Consider the following 12,203-nt stretch of genomic DNA (forward strand, 5'->3'; position numbering starts at 1 on the left):
CTCAGAATGAATAAGACTAACACTAGTCCCATCCAATCAACCTCTGCCCCATGTAACTGCTCCCAATTACTTTCCCATCAGAATAGAGATATTTAGAATTCCTCCTTAAAAGGACCTGCATGCCTTTGTCATGGATCGTCATCATCATTTTGTACTGTAGTCCAAGAGAACCATCTTCTAGGCTACAAGAAAGTTTCAGAGAAAAAAATATCTAAAGTGTTGTGAACTTCTGAGGGATTTTAGGGCAAAGGAACAAAATAATATGCTTTCTGTCATTATGGATTCAGCCATTCTGCCATTCTGCCAGTTTCTGTCAGTAACTTCTGGTTCTCCTTGTTCTTCACTGTTGTACGTACTCCTTTAGCCAATAGTCTTTAAGATATCAGCCACTTGAGCATGGTCTCTTATACTATAAATGCAACCATATAGCTTGCACAATCTCTCTCAGTTGCTGTATTCAATTCCTGTTCCCCACTCATGCAGAGGACTGTGATCTGTGAATGTACCATTAAATAAAGAACCATTTATTATACTCATTTCTGAGCTAGTGTAGGGCTACTTTATATTATCCATCTACATTGGGTGCCCATGTGAATTCCAACTCCATGCCTACCAGAACCAGCCCAAAAGGCCCAAAAGGTCTGTGGCCCAGAAGGTCTCACACCCTCACCCATCAAGTAGCTCATCAAGTAGCTTGATGTCACCTACTAAATGGTTTTTTATCCAAAAACCCACCACATCCGAGCTACTGTCAATTTCCCGGGCTCACACACACTTCCACAACCCCCCCCCCACACACACACACACACACTGCTCTCCCTGCTACACAGCGACATGTACAGCTTCTGTTTTGTGATTCCTGCTTGTGAAGCTCTGGCTTCCTTGATATTCTGGCCACCAAAAAGCTCTCTCCATGTATGGAATTGATTTAATTGCTCTTTGATGGAGAGTTACTTTCATTTAATAAAGAAACTGCCTTGGCCCATTTATAGGCCAGCCCTTAGGTGGGTGGAGTAGACAGAAGAGAATGCTGGGAGAAAGAAGCTGAGTCAGAGAGTCGCCATGATTCTCCCACTCCAGACAGACGCAGGTTAAGATCTTTCCTGGTAAGCCAGCTCGTGGTACTACACAGAATATTAGAAATGGGTTAGATCAATATGTAAGAGCTAGCCAATAAGAGACTGGAACTAATGGGCCAGGCAGTGATTAAAAGAATACAGTTTCCGTGTAATTATTTCGGGGCATAAGCTAGCCATGTGGGCGGCCGGGTGCCGGGGACGCAGCCCCGCCGCTCATATTACAACAGCTCTTAATTTGTCAAGCAAAGCATATTTGTCGGTATTTAGGCAGGTGTCAATATGGAACCAAGTGGGACCGTTCATGCCACTGCTCGTTTTATCTCTCCTCCATCAGTTGCATCTCTATGCCACTGCTGTTCATTTCTCTATGCCATTTGACACCTGCTGGTCAATAAAGATTACTGCACCTAAAAAAAATTACTCATAATAACGGTAACTTTATTTGATTAACAAATAAAACAATAAATTTTAAAGTTATATAATGACAGATACTATCACCAAGATTTTAGTAGCCTTTTTTTCTTATACTATGGGTGGTATTCTTCAAGGCTTATGGTTTTTCTGATACATAGATTTATTGGATATTGAGACAGTTTTGTTTTTCATATTATATTTGTAAAAGAAAACTGATAACAGAGAGAAGAATCAGGCACTTTTAGAAATGATACAGTCTTTACAGACTAATAATGAAAAGCTAGCTGACAGGATTAATACCACCCAAAATCGAAAGTTAGCTATATAAATTAATACCATTGAAAACGATAACATTAATTTTACAGACAAAATTCAATCCATGTCAAAGGGTACTGAGAAATTAGCAAAAAGGATTCTTGCTGTTGAATTTGGCAATAAAAATCTGCTAAAAAAAAAAAGTTATGTTAGCAGATAGAGTATCTCTCCAGGAAGCCAATCTGCACACCATCCAAGGCTGAGAAGTTATCCTATTGGAAAAAATTCATACCTTGGAATCATATGTGCAGAAAGAGGACCAAAGGCTAAGTGGACTCAATGAAATCATTAGAAATATAAATAGGTCAAATTATTTGGGCTGCATTATAATGTCACTGCTTAATTTAAATATCTACAGGTGAAATAAGGCATAAGCATAAATTCAGTGGTATAATGACATTTGCTAGCAGAAATTCCTGAGCTCAGTGTAACTATGTTTTCCCCATTAAGGTGCAGTCAAGTGAGTACTGTATTCATCTTTACCAAAAATACACTTGTTGCCATAGAATATAAAAAGCACTATCAAATGTATTAGTACCAGAAGCAATATGGTAACATTAGAAGATAAAACTTTAATATTGTACATCTGTCACTGTTACCTGTTTTATAACATTATGACACAGCTCTGAGTCCTGAGTACTCAATGTAGTTACTGATTTGCAATATGCAGAAAGAGTTGGTTTGCATACTGAAACTGCTGAATTTATATGAGATAATACAGAATTGACTTCATTATTTATTCAGGTTCAATATATAATCAGGAATAGGCTTTGTCCCATATACATAACACACATCTGGCCCCATACTGGTCTGTCAGGTCCTCTAGCACAAGGTACTGCAAGTTGATCAATTATTAATTGGAAATATGCTAAAGGCCTCAGATTTTATTTAAAAAAACATGTTAATAGCTAAGGTTTACAGAAAGAGTTTTCTATTACATAGCAACACGCTAAGAAGATTATAAAAAGATGTCCTACTTGTTCTTTCTATAACTAAACACTACCACCTGCAAGGAGTAACCCAAAGGGTACTCAAAGGAATAAAATATGGCAGATGGATGTGTTCCATTTTATAGGATTTGTAAAATTAAAAATGTGTACACCACACCATTGACACTTTTACGTATTTTCTAAGGGCAAGTGCTTTGAGTTTGGAAAAGGCTAATTCAGTATTCATACATTTATTAGAATTTATGGCCATTATAAGTATACCTTCACAAATAAAGACAGATAATGGTCCAGCATATGTCTCTAAGAAAATGAAACAGTTTTTTGCTTATTATAATATAAAGCATGCTATAGGTATACCATACAATCCTACTGGATTTAGATCTGGTTTGTTCTTCTTTTACCTATGATTTATAGTGTTTTATTAAGAGCTCAGACCGTTGCTCCAAATTGAGACTCTGTCTCTACCTCGATCCATCGCCAGATGAAGGTTCTAAGGTGATATGCAAGATATTCATCAGTATAGGATAGGGTCATTTCAGGTTCCCTCTCCTTAGTTGCCCAAGGTACCAGCTGGGGACATATTCCTGGACACCTGCGAACCCCTCAAGAGTCAAGTCTCTTGCCAACCCAGAGATGGCTCCCTTAGATAGGATATATACTTCGCTGCTCCCGTATCCATCCTTCCTATATCCCAACCATCCCAATCCTCCGAGCTCCTCCCATCCTCCCCTTCTCATATTTCTCATCCCATTTCCCCTTTGCCCCATGCCACCTCACCCGCAAGTTCCCAGTTATTAATCCAGTTATTTGTTCTCTTTCCAATTTTTTTCATAAAATTAACTTTTTTTCATAAAATTTCTTTGTCCCCTTTTATTATCAGTCAATTCTTTTCTCTTATGATATATTTTGTTTAGAGTTGTCCCTATTACTATTTACCTCACTGTTTCTCCCACACCTCCATACTGATCCACTGATTACTGTCTCTCATTAGAAAATAATAGGCTTCTAAATGATAACAAAACATAAAATATAATAAGGTAAAATGAAAGCCACCATATCAACATTGGACAAGACAAACCAACAGAAGGACAAAAGCCCCAAGGGAAGGCATGAGAATCAGAGACCCACTCCTTTCCACATGCAGGAACTCAGAAACCCTCTAAAATACTAAAATGAAATTTTAATGTATGTGTAAAGGACCTGGTGCTGACATATGAAGGATCTGTATTTGCTGCCTCGGTCTCTTTGAGTTCCTATGAGCTTTGCTCATGTTGATTTAGACAACCTTGTTTTCCCAGAGTTCTCCATCTTTTCTGTATCTTACACTCTTCTGGTTTGACTTACTTGATGCTCTCTAAGCTCTGAGAGGAGGAATTTGATAGAGACATACCATTTAGTGTGTTCTAAGGTCTCACTCTCGGCATCATCTCTGACTATGGATATCTATATTTGTTCACATCTGGTGAAGGAGGAAGATTCTCTGATAATGAGTAAATAAACCACAAATCTATGAGTATAGCAGAATATCATTAAAAGTCACTTATCACTAATATTTAAGAACAGTAGTATTTGGTTTTACCCTAGGTCTGTGGGCCATCTAGTCTCTGGTTTTGGTCACTAAGCTCTATTGAGCATGAGTTCCATCTCATGGCCTTAAGGTGAATCAGATACTAGTTGGCTACTCCTGTAAGTTCTGTGCCACCAGCTCCATGCTACCGTCTTTTACAGGGAGGATAGATTGTAGATCAAAGGTGTTGTGGCTCAGTTGGTATTTCTATTTCTCTTTCAGTAGCCTGCAGATTACTTTCTCATACCAAGTACACTAGAAAGTAGGAGTAAAGTTTCTATATAGGCATTATCTAGAATGAAAATTTAGGCATATAGAGTTATATATTTCCCTCATGGGACTGCTTTATAGGTGTCTTAATGGTTTTATTGTTTTTTTAATTTTATTGTTTCAAGGTTTTATTTTAAAAACTTTTTCATGATTTCCTTCTGTGACTCAATTATTCAGTAATGAATTGTTTAATTTCTATGAGTTTGTGTATTGATTTTTGTATACTGTCACATTTTGACATTGTGATCAGATGGGATGCAAACAGTGGTTTCAATTCTTGTTTATTAGTAAAGACTTGTCTCGTGTCCCAGGATATTTTCTATATTAGAAAAGCTTTCTATGTACTACTGAAGACAATGCATATTCTTTGGTGTTTAAGTGGAATATTCTGTAGATACCTCTTAAGTTTATTTGATGTATGATGTATAATTCTGACATAAATAAAATAGCGTGTTGAAATCAGCTACTATTAATGATTTGATATTAATCTGTGTCTTTAAATACATTTGTAGATTTATTTAAAGGAAATTCAACTGCTAAGAATTGGGTGTAGATATTTTTAGGATAGAAATATCTTCTTGGTTAACTATTCTGTTGAATAAAATCAACTTTTACTCTTTATCCTTTCAAAATAGTTTTATTCTGAAATCTGTTTTGTCAAATATTAGGAAAATAATGTATCTTGATTCCTGGTCCCACTTGATTTGACTTCATCTTTTTACATTGAGGCCGTTTCTGTCTTTAGAACTAAAAGGTGTTTCTTTCTTTTTTTTTTTTTATGCAAAGATGTATTCTATTCTTTTTAATCCCTGAGTGATGAGAACTGAAATCTTTTGTTTAAGAAGGGATGCTGAGTTTAGAGGGGCTATGAGGCTCAGCCGCAGCTGAATCTGGAAGCTAACAGTCAGTGGCCGGGGAGCTGGGTAGTAGAGCAGGCAGAGTGATGGAAGAGTTAGAGGGACCGGCCTTCAGGAAGGAGTACGTTGGCCTTAGTCATCCCACTCGTCATCCTCTTCATCCTCGCCCGTCTGATCCTCTCCTTCGTCTGAGGAATGGATGACCCTACTCCTCTTCTGCATCACGTGCATCAGAGCACCAACGAGGCCCTCTGACCTCTGAGGTGGAGGTTGCTGGACGGAGTTCTCTAGAGCTCCAGGGGTCTTGTTGAGCTGAATTCCCTGCCGAATTTGATCCAAAAGTGCGCCCCGGCCCCCACCAGGTGCGGGCCCTCCCGCAGACGGCAGAGTAGGTGGGAGCGGGGGAGGGGCTGGCCCACAAAATATAGAATAATTTTGTTTTTTGATATATTTAGTCACTCTATGTCCTTATTTGGAGAATTGATATAATTGATATTTAAAATTATTTGAAATATAAGTGCTAATTTCATTTATTGTGTCACTGACTTGTCTTCTCAATTATACCTATTGTGTTTGCAACCATGGATCTACCGTTCTTTTCACAATCTCTCTGCCATGCTCATTTCTCCTACCCAAACTATTATTCCCTGTAATATATATAGTCTCTATAAGATTCTCTATTCCCCGTTCTCCCTCCAAAGTCCCTCAAATATACTCCCTTGATTTTCTCCAAGTCATAACATCATGTTTTTATTAATTGGTATTTTATTTATATATTTACCAATCTTGTTGATTTTCTCCAGGAACCAGCTTTTTGATTCATTGATTCTTTCAATTGTTTTCTGTGTCTCTATTTTGTTGATTTCAGCCCTCAGTTTGATTATTTCCAGTCTTCTACCCCTTCTAGGTGAGTCTGCTTCTTTTTTTTCTAGAGCTTTCAGGTGGGCTGTTAAGTCTCCAATGTGTGCTTTCTCTGTTTTCTTTAAGTGGGCAGTTAGTGCTATGAACTTTCCTCTCAGAACTGCTTTCATAGTGTCCCATAGGTTTGAGTATGTTGTTTCTTTATTTTCATTGTCTTCAAGGAAGAGTTTAATTTCTTTCTTTATTTCTTCCTTAATCCAGGAATGGTTCAGTAGTTGACTATTCAGTTTCCATGAGTTTGTAGGCTTTCTGGGGGTAGCATTGTTGCAGAATTCTAGCTTTAATCCATGGTGATCTGATAAGATACAGGTGGTTATTAATATTTTTTTGTAACTGTGGATGTTTGCTTTGTTACCGAGTATGTGGTCGATTTTTGAGAAGGTTCCATGAGCTGCAGAGAAGAAGGTATATTCTTTCCTATTTGGGTGGAATATTCTATAGATGTCTGTTAAGTCCATTTGATTCATTACCTCCATTAATTCTCTTATTTCTCTGTTAGGTTTCTGTCTACTTGACCTGTCCATTGGTGAGAGAGGAGTATTAAAGTCTCCTACTATTAATGTGTGCGGTTTGATGGCTGCCTTGAGTTTTAACAATGTTTCTTTTACGTACGTGGGTGCTTTTATATTAGGGGCATAGATATTCAGGATTGAGACTTCATCCTGATGAATTGTTCCTGTTATGAGTAGAAAATGTCCCTCTCCATCTCTCCTGATTGATTTAAGTTTGAAGTCAACTTTGTTAGAAATTAGTATGGCCACCCCTGCTTGTTTCTTAGGTCCATTTACTTGATAAGCCTTATCCCAACCCTTTATTCTGAGTAGGTGCCTGTCTTTGTGGTTGAGGTGTGTTTCTTGTAAACAGCAGAATGTTGGATCCTGTTTTCGTATCCAATCTCTTAGTCTGTGCCTTTTTATAGGAGAGTTGAGTCCATTGACATTAAGTGATATTAATGACCAGTGGTTGTTAACTCCGGTCATTTTTTAAGTTGGAAATTTTGTGTGTTCCCCTTCTTTGTGTTGCGCTGGTGAAGGGTCTCTAGTTGTCTGAGATATTGTGGTCATTGTTGGACTCCTTGGTTAGTGATTTTCCTTCTATTACTTTCTGTAAGGCTGGATTAGTGGCTACGTATTGTTTAAATTTGTTTTTATCCTGGAAAATTTTGTTTTCTCCATTTATAGTGAACGAAAGCTTGGCTGGGTATAGTAGTCTGGGCTTGCATCCATGATAAAATTTATTCAATCTGTATAATTTATTTGTATATATATTCAAGACTGAACATGTGGTATTGGATAACCCTTTGGTGTGTTATTCCATATGAAAGGTTATTTTTTTACTCTGCAAATTTCTTAGTTGCCTAAGTGCAGACTTGCCACTGTATGGGATTTTCCTCATCCACTTTGGCATGACTCTATGTAATGTCCATGTTCAGTTCATGTATAGGAAGGAAAGTTTGTAAAACTATGTGTGTCTGGATTTGACATCAGTAGGCAGCACATTTTCATGGCAAACTTTCTAATCTTCTGGCTCTCACACACACACACACACACACACACACACACACACACAATGTTCCTTGAGTCAGATGTCTGTGTACTTTCTCATCTCATCTGTTTGAAGTATTTTGTTCATCCTATTATTCTAGAGTGGTGCCTATCATAAAACTAAGATCTCTCTCTTGTAGACAGCTGATAGATAGAGATATTAGAAATATGTATATTGAACCATTATGTTTTTAATAATTGATGTTTGTCTTCTCAGCAGTACTTTGTGTTTTATAAATAATAGCTTCATATTTCTTTCCCCTGTCTCTCTGATATGTTCATTTCCCTTTAGTCAAAAAATAAAGCTTCCTGTGTTTTCTTTAGCTTTGGTTTCTTGAATATATTTTTAACCTGTCTATGTCAATGAAACTTTTTATTTCTTTTTCAATAATGACAGATAAATTTTCCAAGTATATTAGCAAAGGGGAGTATCTTAGTATTTTAGAGCTTGAGAAATATGGTTCCCAGCTCTTACTTGCAAAGTTTTTATTGGGAAATCAACTATTATTCTGGTTGGTATTCCATTATATGTGCCCTGCATTTCTTTCCCTTTATGCTTTCAAAATAATTTGTTATTTATGCTTAATATTTTAAATATGATATGCCATGGAGGTTTTCTTTGCTGGTCTTGTATATTTAGTTATCTATTTACTTCTCATATCTATATTAATGTGTCTTTCCTTAATTTGGGGAACTTTTCTCCTATGATCTCTTTGAGAATCTGTATTATGCCACTGAATGTGGTTTCTTCTTTACCATCTATTGTTGTTTTCAGAATTACATTCCATGTGTGATCCTTTATTATAGTTTAATAATAGCTTCTTATCACCTTAATTAATTAATCTATATTCTCTACTTCATCTTTTACCTAATTAACTACACTTCTGTACTTTCTTTTAAGCTTTCTATTTGAGCTGCTAGGTTTTTGCAATTTCAATTCACTATGAATCATTTTAATGTTTCTATCTTCTGATGGAATTCTTCTCTCAGGTCCTGAGTTATAACAATTAAAATTAATTTATAAATCATTGTCCTAGATTTTGGGCAAGGATTTTATGAACTATGACATAGATAAAAGGTAGCTAGAATTTGGAAAAACTACTGGCCATTTCTTTCAATTGGGACTAAATTTTGAATAAAAATTTTACTGTACTTCAACAGCTAAGTTTAGGATTTCGTAGAGGTCAAGTGATAATTGTACCCATGTCCTATGCTTGCATCCAGATGAACCTCATCAGTAACCAGTTCATCCTATGTTCATTTCCTAATTTTCATGGTATACATTTGGAACAGTTACACTTAGCTGATTAACTACCACAAAATACCAGATGAAGAAAGTGAAAACAAATAGAGTATATCAATGATGGTAAAAAAATATTTTTTACGTATCAAACAAAAGAATAAAAATTATTTTTATTCAGACATTATGTTTCTAATATAGTGCTCCTTGATTCCCAGAACAAAATGAAATCCAGAATAAGAACTCAGATATTGAACTAGTATGCTTAAAATACAACACAGTACATTCATAAGATCTGATAAGAATTTTAATATTGCGTATCACAAAATATTTAATGTTATAATTATAATGATTATTTTTTCTTCCATATTATTTTCATGAATGCACTCTTGACCTCCTTGTTCCTCAGGCTATAGACTAGAGGATTCAGCATAGGGATGATCATTGTGTAGAACACAGACACAATTTTGTCAGTATCCATTGCATGTTTAGAGCTGGGCTGCAAATACATGAAGATGATAGTTCCATAGAAAATAGAAACTGCAGTGAAGTGGGAGGCACAGGTGGAAATAGCCTTCTGATGCCCTACTCCTGAGTGCATCTTAAAGATCATTACAAAAATTATAATATATGATACTAATATTATTATGAGAGCAAAAAAGATATTGAAGCTTGCTAGACATACAGAAATCAGCTCATTAACATGTCTATCAGAGCAAGAGAGAGCCATGACTGCTGGCATATCACAGAAAAAATGATGCACCACCTGGGATCCACAGAAGGAGAGACTGAATGTTTCCAGTATAGATACAGGCATTCAGAAAGCCACAGGCATAGCACCCTGCAATCAGCCATGTACAAATACCTGTAGTCATGTTGCTGGCATAGTGTAGGGGCTTGCACACTGCTGCATAGCGATCATAGGCCATTGAGGCTAACAGGTAATTTTCCACAGTAGCAAAACCTGCAAAGAAGAACAACTGAGCAGCACAGTCATTGTATGCCATGATCTTGTTTCCTACTAGGAGTCCAATCATGACTGTGGGAGTGACAGCTGAAGAGTAACCAAGATCAACAAGGGAAAGATTACCCAGGAAAAAGTACATGGGGGTATGAAGGCGAGAGTCCAACAGAATTAGAAGGATCATCCCCAGGTTCCCCAACAGGGTCATGGTGTAGATGAGGAGAAAGGTGATAAACAGGGGAAGTTGTAGGCTTGGGTCATTTGTGAGTCCCAGCAGTAGGAACTCTGTCACTTCTGTCATGTTCTCCATCATTGTCTTCTGGCAACCTGTTAATGCTCTGTGACAATTAGAAAGAAAAGTAATATGCTAATAATTAACATGAAATTAATTAGTATAAACAGAAGTTATAGAAATTCATTGTAGTAACAACTTCTTTGAAAAGATTCTCTAGAAATCTTGGACTTTGAATTCCAATTTAATGTGCTATCCTATATATGGTCACATGATGTTAAATCTGAAACATGCAGTTAAAAATTGGTGTCCATCCTTGTGCAGGGAGTGAGAGACTTTGGAACTCCTTGTCCTAAATGGGATGTTTCCATTAAACTCCTTCCCACAGGGCTCAAGGAACTATGTGGAAGAAGACATGGAAAGATTGTAAAAAGCAGAGGGTATAGATGCCTCCAAGAAAAAAAATCTTCAGATATAAGATAACTAATATACATATGAATTGAAAAAGATGATAGAAGTATAAAAAGTTAAAGTCAAATATGGCCCTAGCACAGTGAGAGGAAAGTGGATACAGGGTTCAGCTTGTAACCAAGAAACTTTCTCTAATTGATAATACTGGCAAACATATAATCATATTTCTCCAGTGCAGTCTTACTGGGCATATCAACCATACTACAGAACAGGTATCATGACCTAGGCTAAATAAAACCCATGGGTTATTGTAGGGTTTGTTTTTGTGTATTTGGTGGTATTTTGGGTATTTTTTGTCCTACTTTTTTTTGTTTTGTTTGTTCAGTTTTCATTTGTGAGATGTTGCTTACTTTTGAAAGAAAAATATATAAAAAATAAAAAGTTGGGTGGGTAGAGAGGATATAGGAGGAGTTAGGGAAGAAAAACGATCAAAATATACTATGTGGAAAAAATTAAATTAGAAAGGAAAAAGATATTTTACCCATATGCAAACTAATTTTTAAACAATGTAATACATGTATAACAAATAAATATATCTTATACTTTACTTCTAAGCTCAGTAAAGTTTGAGAATTCCAAATTTTCCCCCTGCCAAGAAATGATTTAAACAGTTAGATTGCATCTACTATCTTCTCTCAATTATATGAATTCAGGAAAATGATAAAACAAGGACCTACTCTGTTAATTTATTTGAGGTAATTTTATCATTTAAATAAGGATCATTTTCTTTTCTTACCTACCTATGTGTTTTATATTGTCTGTTTACTTTATTGCCTACAATGATTGATAAACATATTCTAAAGCTAAATCATTAACTTATCTGTCAGTGTCATTCATTCCAGTTTTTAATCTTCGCTTTGCATATTACATGAAGACATTAAGTAAATTACTTATGACAATGCATATATATATGCATGTATGTATCAAATAGAACTTGTTTTGGGCAACTATGGAAAATAGTATTTTTACTTTTGAATAAGTCACATCTACCCCTGGATTGACATCAATTATACTTCTTACTGTAAATTCAACTTTATAAGTTGTTCTGAGGAGAAAAATTTATTCACCCATATCAGGCACTCACGCTAATTCAGAATCTTTTGAATTTTCTTTAGAAAAAAAATAGAAAAATGTGCATAGACATGAATCAATGTCCTAGTTGACCATAATTTCTCTCTCCTTTGTGGGTAATGTCATATACACCACATATTTCACAGATTCTAATTGTAAGGCTGAATAAGAAACTTCAGTAAATTTATCAAGAATACATTATCAATTTAAAAGTATATAAGTCTATATGTCAGTGGCTTAGCAGCTCTGAACACTGACATATTTCAAAAAGAGTGCTAAGCTACTCATATTTTTTAAATTCCAGTACA

At 35.9% G+C, this 12,203-nt stretch overlaps 1 pseudogene; it reads right to left on the bottom strand.

Moving 5' to 3' along the window:
• Positions 1-9,509: 9,509 nt before the first annotated feature.
• Positions 9,510-10,434, bottom strand: LOC130879540 (olfactory receptor 5B2-like; annotated as a pseudogene).
• Between the last annotated feature and the right edge of the window lie 1,769 nt (positions 10,435-12,203).

This window comes from Chionomys nivalis, chromosome 8 (assembly GCF_950005125.1).
Source record: "Chionomys nivalis chromosome 8, mChiNiv1.1, whole genome shotgun sequence".
Lineage (NCBI taxonomy): Eukaryota > Metazoa > Chordata > Mammalia > Rodentia > Cricetidae > Chionomys > Chionomys nivalis.